This window comes from Coregonus clupeaformis, chromosome 6, assembly GCF_020615455.1.
Source record: "Coregonus clupeaformis isolate EN_2021a chromosome 6, ASM2061545v1, whole genome shotgun sequence".
In the NCBI taxonomy this organism is placed as follows: domain Eukaryota; kingdom Metazoa; phylum Chordata; class Actinopteri; order Salmoniformes; family Salmonidae; genus Coregonus; species Coregonus clupeaformis.
The window spans coordinates 49,260,912-49,273,411 of record NC_059197.1 but is presented as its reverse complement, the minus strand read 5'-3'; the positions used below and the strand labels follow the sequence as shown (position 1 = coordinate 49,273,411).

General features: G+C 40.6%; 1 pseudogene; it reads right to left on the bottom strand.

Annotated features, from left to right (window-relative positions):
• LOC121568417 overlaps positions 1–7,724 on the bottom strand; it is a 54,036-nt pseudogene extending 46,312 nt beyond the window's left edge.
• Between the last annotated feature and the right edge of the window lie 4,776 nt (positions 7,725–12,500).

Here is a 12,500-nt window from a genome sequence, read left to right as displayed (position 1 = left end):
CGTCTGGTTCTAGTTACTCTTTAACGTCTGGTTCTAGTTAGTTACTCTCTAACGTCTGGTTCTAGTTACTCTCTAACGTCTGGTTCTAGTTAGTTACTCTCTAACGTCTGGTTCTAGTTACTCTCTAACGTCTGGTTCTAGTTAGTTACTCTCTAACGTCTGGTTCTAGTTAGTTACTCTTTAACGTCTGGTTCTAGTTAGTTACTCTCTAACGTCTGGTTCTAGTTAGTTACCAGACGTCTGGTTCTAGTTAGTTACTCTCTAACGTCTGGTTCTAGTTAGTTACTCTCTAACATCTGGTTCTAGTTAGTTACTCTCTAACGTCTGGTTCTAGTTAGTTACTCTCTAACATCTGGTTCTAGTTAGTTACTCTCTAACGTCTGGTTCTAGTTAGTTACTCTCTAACGTCTGGTTCTAGTTAGTTACTCTCTAACGTCTGGTTCTAGTTAGTTACTCTCTAACGTCTGGTTCTAGTTAGTTACTCTCTAACGTCTGGTTCTAGTTAGTTACTCTCTAACGTCTGGTTCTAGTTAGTTACTCTCTAACGTCTGGTTCTAGTTAGTTACTCTCTAACGTCTGGTTCTAGTTAGTTACCAGACGTCTTGTTCTAGTTAGTTACTCTCTAACGTCTGGTTCTAGTTAGTTCCTCTCTAACCTCTGGTTCTAGTTAGTTACTCTTTAACGTCTGGTTCTAGTTAGTTACTCTCTAACGTCTGGTTCTAGTTAGTTCCTCTCTAACCTCTGGTTCTAGTTAGTTACTCTTTAACGTCTGGTTCTAGTTAGTTACTCTCTAACGTCTGGTTCTAGTTAGTTACTCTCTAACGTCTGGTTCTAGTTAGTTACTCTCTATCGTCTGGTTCTAGTTACTCTCTAACGTCTGGTTCTAGTTACTCTCTAACGTCTGGTTCTAGCTAGTTACTCTCTAACGTCTGGTTCTAGTTAGTTACTCTCTAACGTCTGGTTCTAGTTACTCTCTAACGTCTGGTTCTAGTTAGTTACTCTCTAACGTCTGGTTCTAGTTACTCTTTAACGTCTGGTTCTAGTTAGTTACTCTCTATCGTCTGGTTTTAGTTAGTTACTCTCTATCGTCTGGTTCTAGTTACTCTCTATCGTCTGGTTCTAGTTACTCTCTAACGTCTGGTTCTAGTTAGTTACTCTCTATCGTCTGGTTCTAGTTACTCTCTATCGTCTGGTTCTAGTTACTCTCTAACGTCTGGTTCTAGTTAGTTACTCTCTAACGTCTGGTTCTAGTTAGTTACTCTCTAACGTCTGGTTCTAGTTACTCTCTAACGTCTGGTTCTAGTTACTCTCTAACGTCTGGTTCTAGTTAGTTACTCTCTAACGTCTGGTTCTAGTTACTCTTTAACGTCTGGTTCTAGTTAGTTACTCTCTAACGTCTGGTTCTAGTTACTCTCTAACGTCTGGTTCTAGTTAGTTACTCTCTATCGTCTGGTTCTAGTTAGTTACTCTCTAACATCTGGTTCTAGTTAGTTACTCTCTAACGTCTGGTTCTAGTTACTCTCTAACGTCTGGTTCTAGTTACTCTCTAACATCTGGTTCTAGTTAGTTACTCTCTAACGTCTGGTTCTAGTTAGTTACTCTCTATCGTCTGGTTCTAGTTAGTTACTCTCTAACGTCTGGTTCTAGTTAGTTACTCTCTAACGTCTGGTTCTAGTTACTCTCTAACGTCTGGTTCTAGTTAGTTACTCTCTAACGCCTGGTTCTAGTTAGTTACTCTCTAACGCCTGGTTCTAGTTAGTTACTCTCTATCGTCTGGTTCTAGTTAGTTACTCTTTAACGTCTGGTTCTAGTTAGTTACACTCTAACGTCTGGTTCTAGTTAGTTACTCTCTAACGTCTGGTTCTAGTTAGTTACTCTCTAACGTCTGGTTCTAGTTAGTTACCAGACGTCTGGTTCTAGTTACTCTCTAACGTCTGGTTCTAGTTAGTTACTCTCTAACGTCTGGTTCTAGTTAGTTACTCTCTAACGTCTGGTTCTAGTTACTCTCTAACGTCTGGTTCTTGTTAGTTACTCTCTAACGTCTGGTTCTAGTTAGTTACTCTCTAACGTCTGGTTCTAGTTAGTTACTCTCTAACGTCTGGTTCTAGTTAGTTACTCTCTAACGTCTGGTTCTAGTTAGTTACTCTCTAACGTCTGGTTCTAGTTAGTTACTCTCTAACGCCTGGTTCTAGTTACTCTCTAACGTCTGGTTCTAGTTAGTTACTCTCTAACGTCTGGTTCTAGTTAGTTACTCTCTAACGTCTGGTTCTAGTTAGTTACTCTCTAACGTCTGGTTCTAGTTAGTTACCTTCCCTATCTATTACTCTCTAACGTCTGGTTCTAGTTAGTTACTCTCTAACGTCTGGTTCTAGTTAGTTACTCTCTAACGTCTGGTTCTAGTTAGTTACTCTCTAACGTCTGGCTCTAGCTAGTTACTCTCTAACGTCTGGTTCTAGTTAGTTACTCTCTAAAGTCTGGTTCTAGTTACTCTCTAACATCTGGTTCTAGTTAGTTACTCTCTAATGTCTGATTCTAGTTAGTTACTCTCTAACGTCTGGTTCTAGTTAGTTACCAGACGTCTGGTTCTAGTTAGTTACCAGACGTCTGGTTCTAGTTAGTTACTCTCTAACGTCTGGTTCTAGTTAGTTACTCTCTAACGTCTGGCTCTAGTTAGTTACTCTCTAACGTCTGGTTCTAGTTAGTTACTCTCTAACGTCTGGTTCTAGTTAGTTACTCTCTAACGTCTGGTTCTAGTTAGTTACCAGACGTCTGGTTCTAGTTAGTTACCAGACGTCTGGTTCTAGTTAGTTACTCTCTAACGTCTGGTTCTAGTTAGTTACCAGACATCTGGTTCTAGTTAGTTACTCTCTAACGTCTGGTTCTAGTTAGTTACTCTCTAACATCTGGTTCTAGTTAGTTACTCTCTAAAGTCTGGTTCTAGTTAGTTACCAGACGTCTGGTTCTAGTTAGTTACCAGACGTCTGGTTGTAGTTAGTTACTCTCTATCGTCTGGTTCTAGTTAGTTACTCTCTAACGTCTGGTTCTAGTTAGTTACTCTCTAACGTCTGGTTCTAGTTAGTTACTCTCTATCGTCTGGTTCTAGTTAGTTACTCTCTAACGTCTGGTTCTAGTTAGTTACTCTCTAACGTCTGGTTCTAGTTACTCTCTAACGTCTGGTTCTAGTTAGTTACTCTCTAACGCCTGGTTCTAGTTAGTTACTCTCTAACGCCTGGTTCTAGTTAGTTACTCTCTATCGTCTGGTTCTAGTTAGTTACTCTTTAACGTCTGGTTCTAGTTAGTTACACTCTAACGTCTGGTTCTAGTTAGTTACTCTCTAACGTCTGGTTCTAGTTAGTTACTCTCTAACGTCTGGTTCTAGTTAGTTACCAGACGTCTGGTTCTAGTTACTCTCTAACGTCTGGTTCTAGTTAGTTACTCTCTAACGTCTGGTTCTAGTTAGTTACTCTCTAACGTCTGGTTCTAGTTACTCTCTAACGTCTGGTTCTAGTTAGTTACTCTCTAACGTCTGGTTCTAGTTAGTTACTCTCTAACGTCTGGTTCTAGTTAGTTACTCTCTAACGTCTGGTTCTAGTTAGTTACTCTCTAACGTCTGGTTCTAGTTACTCTCTAACGTCTGGTTCTAGTTAGTTACTCTCTAACGCCTGGTTCTAGTTACTCTCTAACGTCTGGTTCTAGTTAGTTACTCTCTAACGTCTGGTTCTAGTTAGTTACTCTCTAACGTCTGGTTCTAGTTAGTTACTCTCTAACGCCTGGTTCTAGTTAGTTACCAGACGTCTGGTTCTAGTTAGTTACTCTCTAACGTCTGGTTCTAGTTAGTTACTCTCTAACGTCTGGTTCTAGTTAGTTACTCTCTAACGTCTGGTTCTAGTTAGTTACTCTCTAACGTCTGGTTCTAGCTAGTTACTCTCTAACGTCTGGTTCTAGTTAGTTACTCTCTAAAGTCTGGTTCTAGTTACTCTCTAACATCTGGTTCTAGTTAGTTACTCTCTAATGTCTGATTCTAGTTAGTTACTCTCTAACGTCTGGTTCTAGTTAGTTACCAGACGTCTTGTTCTAGTTAGTTACCAGACGTCTGGTTCTAGTTAGTTACTCTCTAACGTCTGGTTCTAGTTAGTTACTCTCTAACGTCTGGTTCTAGTTAGTTACTCTCTAACGTCTGGTTCTAGTTAGTTACTCTCTAACGTCTGGTTCTAGTTAGTTACTCTCTAACGTCTGGTTCTAGTTAGTTACCAGACGTCTGGTTCTAGTTAGTTACCAGACGTCTGGTTCTAGTTAGTTACTCTCTAACGTCTGGTTCTAGTTAGTTACCAGACATCTGGTTCTAGTTAGTTACTCTCTAACGTCTGGTTCTAGTTAGTTACTCTCTAACGTCTGGTTCTAGTTAGTTACTCTCTAAAGTCTGGTTCTACTTAGTTACCAGACGTCTGGTTCTAGTTAGTTACCAGACGTCTGGTTGTAGTTAGTTACTCTCTATCGTCTGGTTCTAGTTAGTTACTCTCTAACGTCTGGTTCTAGTTAGTTACTCTCTATCGTCTGGTTCTAGTTAGTTACTCTCTAACGTCTGGTTCTAGTTAGTTACCAGACGTCTGGTTCTAGCTAGTTACCAGACGTCTGGTTCTAGTTAGTTACTCTCTAACGTCTGGTTCTAGTTAGTTACTCTCTAACGTCTGGTTCTAGTTAGTTACTCTCTAACGTCTGGTTCTAGTTAGTTACTCTCTAACGTCTGGTTCTAGTTAGTTACTCTCTAACGTCTAGTTGTAGTTAGTTACTCTTTAACGTCTGGTTCTAGTTAGTTACTCTCTAACGTCTGGTTCTAGTTAGTTACTCTCTAACGTCTGGTTCTAGTTAGTTACTCTCTAACGTCTGGTTCTAGTTAGTTACCAGACGTCTGGTTCTAGTTAGTTACCAGACGTCTGGTTCTAGTTAGTTACTCTCTAACGTCTGGTTCTAGTTAGTTACTCTCTAACGTCTGGTTCTAGTTAGTTACCAGACGTCTGGTTCTAGTTAGTTACTCTCTAACGTCTGGTTCTAGTTAGTTACTCTCTAACGTCTGGTTCTAGTTAGTTACTCTCTAACGTCTGGTTCTAGTTAGTTACCAGACGTCTGGTTCTAGTTAGTTACTCTCTAACGTCTGGTTCTAGTTAGTTACTCTCTAATGTCTGGTTCTAGTTAGTTACCAGACGTCTGGTTCTAGTTAGTTACTCTCTAACGTCTGGTTCTAGTTAGTTACTCTCTAACGTCTGGTTCTAGTTAGTTACTCTCTATCGTCTGGTTCTAGTTACTCTCTATCGTCTGGTTCTAGTTAGTTACTCTCTAACGTCTGGTTCTAGTTAGTTACTCTCTAACGTCTGGTTCTAGTTAGTTACTCTCTAACGTCTGGTTCTAGTTAGTTACCAGACGTCTGGTTGTAGTTAGTTACTCTCTATCGTCTGGTTCTAGTTAGTTAAAAAAGATATTGTAAAGTGGTTATCCCACTGGCTATAAGGTGAATGCACCAATTTGTAAGTCGCTCTGGATAAGAGCGTCTGCTAAATGATGTAAATGTAAATGATGTCTTGAGATGTTGCTTCAATATATCCACATAAATTTCCTTCCTCATGATGCCATCTATTTTGTGAAGTGCACCAGTCCCTCCTGCAGCAAAGCACCCCCACAGCATGATGCTGCCACCCCCGTGCTTCACGGTTGGGATGGTGTTCTTCGGCTTCCAAGCAACCCCCTTTTTCCTCCAAACATAACAATGGTCATTATGGCCAAACAGTTCTATTTTTGTTTCATCAGACCAGAGGATATTTCTCCAAAAAGTATGATCTTTGTCCCCATGTGCAGTTGCAAACCGTAGTCTGGCTTTTTTATGGCGGTTTTGGAGCAGTGGCTTCTTCCTTGCTGAGCGGCGTTTCAGGTTATGTCGATATAGGACTCGTTTTACTGTGAATATAGATACTTTTGTACCTGTTTCCTCCAGCATCTTCACAAGGTCATTTGCTGTTGTTCTGGGATTGATTTGCACTTTTCGCACCAAAGTACGTTCAACTCTAGGAGACAGAACGCGTCTCCTTCCTGAGCAGTATGACGGCTGCGTGGTCCCATGGTGTTTATACTTGCATACTATTGTTTGTACAGATGAACGTGGTACCTTCAGGCGTATGGAAATTGCTCCCAAGGATGAACCAGACTTATGGAGGTCTACCATTTTTTTCTGAGGTCTTGGCTGATTTCTTTTGATTTTCCCATGATATCAAGCAAAGAGGCACTGAGTTTGAAGGTAGGCCTTGAAATACATCCACAGGTACACCTCCAATTGACTCAAATGATGTCAATTAGCCTATCAGAAGCTTCTAAAGCCATCACATCATTTTCTGGAATTTTCCAAGCTGTTTAAAGGCACAGTCAACTTAGTGTAAGTAAACTTCTGACCCACTGGAATTGTGATACAGTGAATTATAAGTGAAATAATCTGTCTGTAAACAATTGTTGGAAAAATTACTTGTGTCATGCACAAAGTAGATGTCCTAACCGACTTGCTAAATCTATAGTTTGTTAACAAGAAATTTGTGGAGTGGTTGACAAACAAGTTTTAATGACTCCAACCTAAGTGTATGTAAACTTCTGACTTCAACTGTATATGTTGTGTTCTGAAAGCTGAAAGAGGGACATTTGTATATTGACCATCGTTGATATGTTGCAAAACTCACTGATCATATAAATGGTAAATTACATTTCCATAAGTTTTGAAGAACTGCATTATTATAAAATAAATATGTATTAGTACGTCATAATCTTCTATCACAATGAGACCACATAGATTCTGAACCTTTCATACATTCACACCGACATCACTGACTGAATGTCACAATCAGTCTCAGTTCTAGTGCCACTCAGCAGACACACATATCCCTTCCAGATACAGACATAGCCGCATATATCGAACCCCCGTGACACATGTTCACTGCAATGACCTTTGGTGAGAGGTAAATGAAAGTGTCTGTTCCTGTAATGGTATAGAATGTTGGACTCCCTGTTGTGATGAATGGTATAGAATGTTGGATTCCCTGTTGTGATGAATGGTATAGAATGTTGGACTCCCTGTTGTGATGAATGGTATAGAATGTTGGACTCCCTGTTGTGATGAATGGTATAGAATGTTGGACTCGCTGTTGTCATGAATGGTCGTTCAATTGAAAACGGATGAAGGACCTGCAACACTAGTGAATAGAGCAGGCTTACTTTGACGTGTCAATTCTGTACTATACTAGAACATATTATTACACTGATAGTGATAATGTCTTACATATATGAGGATAATGTTGATAACAAGTGATAGACTAACATTTTAGACAAACTGAGAAAATAGAGTATTATGGAGTATTATAATGTTTTATATACTTAATCATGTGTTACTTTATCAATAGTAGAATGTAACAGAGACATACACACTTTCTAAATAGATCGTGAACACACTCACTGATTTGACGTTGTAGCAATACATCAGGTTATTGCCGGTGGTGGCTGCAGAGACAGGATAGGAAGCACAGTACATGACGCTGTTCAGTTTCAGTTTCAGTTCAATAGCCCAGTAGCTTCAGTTGTGTCTCAGTATAGTCCTGTAGTATAGACTCCGGTAGTCAGTAGTGTGTCACTAGTCCTGTGAGTCCACAGCGCCAGTCTCTGTTCATACGCTCTATGCTCCTTAACACACTTTACCCTAACCCTGCAGCTCACCCAGCTACTCTGTCACAGACAATTTATGCAAAAAGAGGGCTGGTCCATTCAATGGATTGGTGAGGGGGGTGGCTTAAGGAGGGCTTGGGGGGAGGTTCCACTATTAGACAAACAGTCACATTCACACACACAACCTACATATCTAGCATGATGTTGGTTTACTACCAGGAACATTTAGCTGTAATCTAATACAGTGTTGATTTGGTTGTAATCTAATACAGTGTTGTTTTGGCTGTAATCTAATACAGTGTTGTTTTGGCTGTAATTTAATACAGTGTTGATTTGGTTGTAATCTAATACATTGTTGATTTTGCTGTAATCTAATACAGTGTTGATTTGGCTGTAATCTAATACATTGTTGATTTTGCTGTAATCTAATACAGTGTTGATTTGGCTGTAATATAATACAGTGTTGATTTTGCTGTAATCTAATAAAGTGTTGATTTTTGCTTTAATCTAATACAGTGTATATTTTGCTGTAATCTAATAAAGTGTTGATTTTGCTTTAATCTAATACAGTGTATATTTTGCTGTAATCTAATAGTGTTGATTTTGCTGTAATCTAATATAGTGTATATTTTGCTGTAATCTAATAAAGTGTTGATTTTGCTGTAATCTAATACAGTGTATATTTAGAAGACCATTATATAATAGGATTTCTTTCAAACATATTTTAAGAAAGCAGAAGAGGGAAATTCGGTAACAATTTAATGAAAGCATCCAGATAATGCTTATAACTTTCACACACCCCCCAAAAAAAAAAAAAACACATCCTCATCCAAGGCAATTGACAACAACAAAAAAATCCATTATAGTTTTCGTAAACTAATCACATTCAAATCCCTGAAAACAACAACTGAATATACAGAAATAACAAATAGAATAGAACATTACAGAGGAGAACTTCAATACTATCCCAGTGTGGACACTCACACCTTTCTGTGATCAAAGTTACCCTCCAACTACATTTTAGTCATTTAGCAGACGCTCTTATCCAGAGCGACTTACAGTTAGTGAATACATTTTTTTTTTATACTGGCCCCCCGTGGGAATCGAACCCACAACCCTGGCGTTGCAAACGCCATGCTCTATCAACTGAGCTACATCCCTGCCGGCCATTCCCTCCCCTACCCTGGACGAATTGTGCGCCGCCCATGAGTCTCCCAGTCGCGGCCGGCTGCAACAGAGCCTGGATTCGAACCAGGATCTCTAGTGGCACAGTTAGCACTGTGATGCAGTGCCTTAGACCACTGCGCCACTCAGGTAATTACTGAGGTAATAGTTCTCAGTAAACATTAGACTCTTCCCTTCTCCCCCTCCCCCGACTGTCTGACCCATATTCCCAAAGCAGACCTGCCTGACCTGGGTTCTTAACTTCCAGGCACGTGTGGCTGTGTAGGCTCCACCTGGGAGGGGCTGCCTTGGAGTAAGGTTGTTTATAAAGTCCCTGTCTGGGTTAGGTGCCAAAGCACTGAGTAAACGCCAACCAAACCAAGTGGGTTTTTTTCTTCTGTGTTCTCTAATCCATTTGGCTCTTTCCCACTGGCCACAGACGTCAGTTCAACGTCTAGTTTTCATTTACATTTCATTGAGTTGTCAACTAACGTGAATTGATTGTGAAATCAGCAAAAATGTCAACCATGTCATTGGATTTAGGTTAAAAGTCGGTCGAAAAAAAGACAACAATTCCTGAAATGTCTCTATGTTGATGACTTTTTGCAAATCCAATCAGTTTTTCACATTGTTTCAACGTCATCAAATAACAAAAAATGTTGTTGAAATGACGTGGAAACTACGTTGATTCAACCAGTTTGTGCCCAGTGGGTACTATATGCATGTTAGCCTCAGCTGGCAGGCAGATTGACCTACTGAAGACGTCTAGGAGGGGGAGGAGGGGGGGAGGGGGGAGGGGGAGGAGGGGGAGGAGGGGGAGGAGGGGGGCATCTCCTCTGTAACACTGACCTACTGAGGTGGTGATGCCTTCTCTCTCTGACGTGACGTGTCTTTGCCTGTTGTGATCTCTTTTGTCCTGAATGCTAACCAGCAAGGAGGAGGAAGAGGGTGAAGAAGAGTAGGAGGGGTAAGATGAAGACAAGGAGGAGGTAGGTGCCTCCTTTGTAACACTGACCTACTGGAAGAGCCTAAGAGGAGGAGGAGGAGGAGGAGGAAGGAGGAGCCTAAGAGGAGGAAGAGGAGGGAGGAGCCTAAGAGGAGGAAGAGGAGGGAGGAGCCTAAGAGGAGGAGGAGGAGGAGGGAGGAGCCTAAGATGAGGAGGAGGGAGGAGCCTAAGAGGTGGTGAATGATGCCAGCTCTCTGACCTGTCCTGTTCTGTCCTGCACGCTAACCACCAAAGCTTGGTTTGGCTCCCATTCAGCTTCTACTTACCTGCACACGCACAGGCCGTAGCCACATAGTTGGCTGTTATTACTGTAATGACCATTTTAACACCTAGGCATTTCTGTACTGTCATATATGAAGAGAATATAACGTGTGATATAAAGTGTTACCAACTACCATCTACATACTACCAACTACCAACTACATACTACCAACTACCAACTACATACTACCAACTACCAACTACATACTACCAACTACCATCTACATACTACCAACTACCAACTACATACTACCAACTACCAACTACATACTACCAACTACCAACTACCAACTACATACTACCAACTACCAACTACCAACTACATACTACCAACTACCAACTACCAACTACCAACTACCAACTACCAACTACCAACTACATACTACCAACTACCAACTACCAACTACCAACTACATACTACCAACTACCATCTACATACTACCAACTACCAACTACCAACTACATACTACCAACTACCAACTACATACTACCAACTACCAACTACCAACTACCAACTACATACTACCAACTACCAACTACATACTACCAACTACCAACTACATACTACCAACTACCAACTACATACTACCAACTACATACTACCAAATACATACTACCAACTATATACTACCAACTACATTCTACCAACTACCAACTACATACTACCAACTACCAACTACATACTACCAACTATAGACTACCAACTACATACTACCAACTATAGACTACCAACTACATACTACCAACTACCAACTATAGACTACCAACTACATACTACCAACTACCAACTACATACTACCAACTATAGACTACCAACTACCAACTACATACTATCGACTACATACTACCGTATGTATTTTATTAAGTGTGTTATACATCAGAGAGAGGGACTCTGTTTCAGTTGTCAGGACAAATTGTACAAACATATACACCGTATATATACAACAGCAATGAAAAGTGGGCACAAGAGAATGTGGCACACACACGGTCCTGAGCACGGCCTTGTACCCTAGACTCCATCGGTCGACAGAACAACAATCCAATCAAAGAATCAAAGTATCCCTACTGAATCCCTTGCTACAGTCGTCACCTTTAACACATTGTCTTGCTACGTACCTATCTAACCCATGGTTGTTGACAGTAGCACCACAGGGGGGTGAGATTAATGGGTTAGTTAAATTAGTTAATACCTACTGATTGTCATTCCAGGTCATTCAGGACTCCTTCCAGTGAATTCTTTGGATGTCTTATTGGGTAGTGTTGACAGTAACTGTGTTATTGGGTAGTGTTGACAGTGACTGTGTTATTGGGTAGTGTTGACAGTAACTGTGTTATTGGGTAGTGTTGACAGTGACTGTGTTATTGGGTAGTGTTGACAGTGACTGTGTTATTGGGTAGTGTTGACAGTGGTTGTGTTATTGGGTAGTGTTGACAGTAACTGTGTTATTGGGTAGTGTTGACAGTTACTGTGTTATTGGGTAGTGTTGACAGTAACTGTGTTATTGGGTAGTGTTGACAGTGACTGTGTTATTGGTTAGTGTTGACAGTAACTGTGTTATTGGGTAGTGTTGACAGTGACTGTGTTATTGGGTAGTGTTGACAGTGACTGTGTTATTGGGTAGTGTTGACAGTGACTGTGTTATTGGGTAGTGTTGACAGTGACAGTGTTATTGGGGAGTGTTGACAGTGGCTGTTTGTGCATAGGTGATCAATTCCTACAATCTACAATCTGATTATTTTTTTTAAATCTACAGCGATTTCGGAAGGTATTCAGACCCCTTGTCTTTTTCCACATTTTGTTACGTTACAGCATTATTCTAAAATGAAGTAAATCGTTGTTTTCCCCTCATCAATCTATACACAATACCTCATAATGTCACGTTCGTTGAAGGACGGGTCAGACCAAGGCGCAGCGTGAAATGCGTACATGTTTATTATCCAAAATAAACACACGAACAAAACAACAAACCAACGAAACGTGAAGTCCTCAGGCTAAACACAAAACAAGCCTCTAAACACGGAACAAGATCCCACAACAACTGATTGCCAACAGGCTACTTAAGTATAATAATAATAATATGCCATTTAGCAGACGCTTTTATCCAAAGCGACTTACATTCATGCGTGCATACATTTTTGTATATGGGTGGTCCCGGGGATCAAACCCACTACCTTGGCGTTACAAGCACCGTGCTCTACCAGCTGAGCTACAGAGGACCACAATCAAGTATGATCCCCAATCAGAGACAACGAGCGACAGCTGTCTCTGATTGGGGATCACACCCGGCCAAACATAGAAACACACAACCTAGAATGAGAACATAGAAATATCAACATAGAACTCCACACCCTGACTCAACATACTAGAGTCCCATAA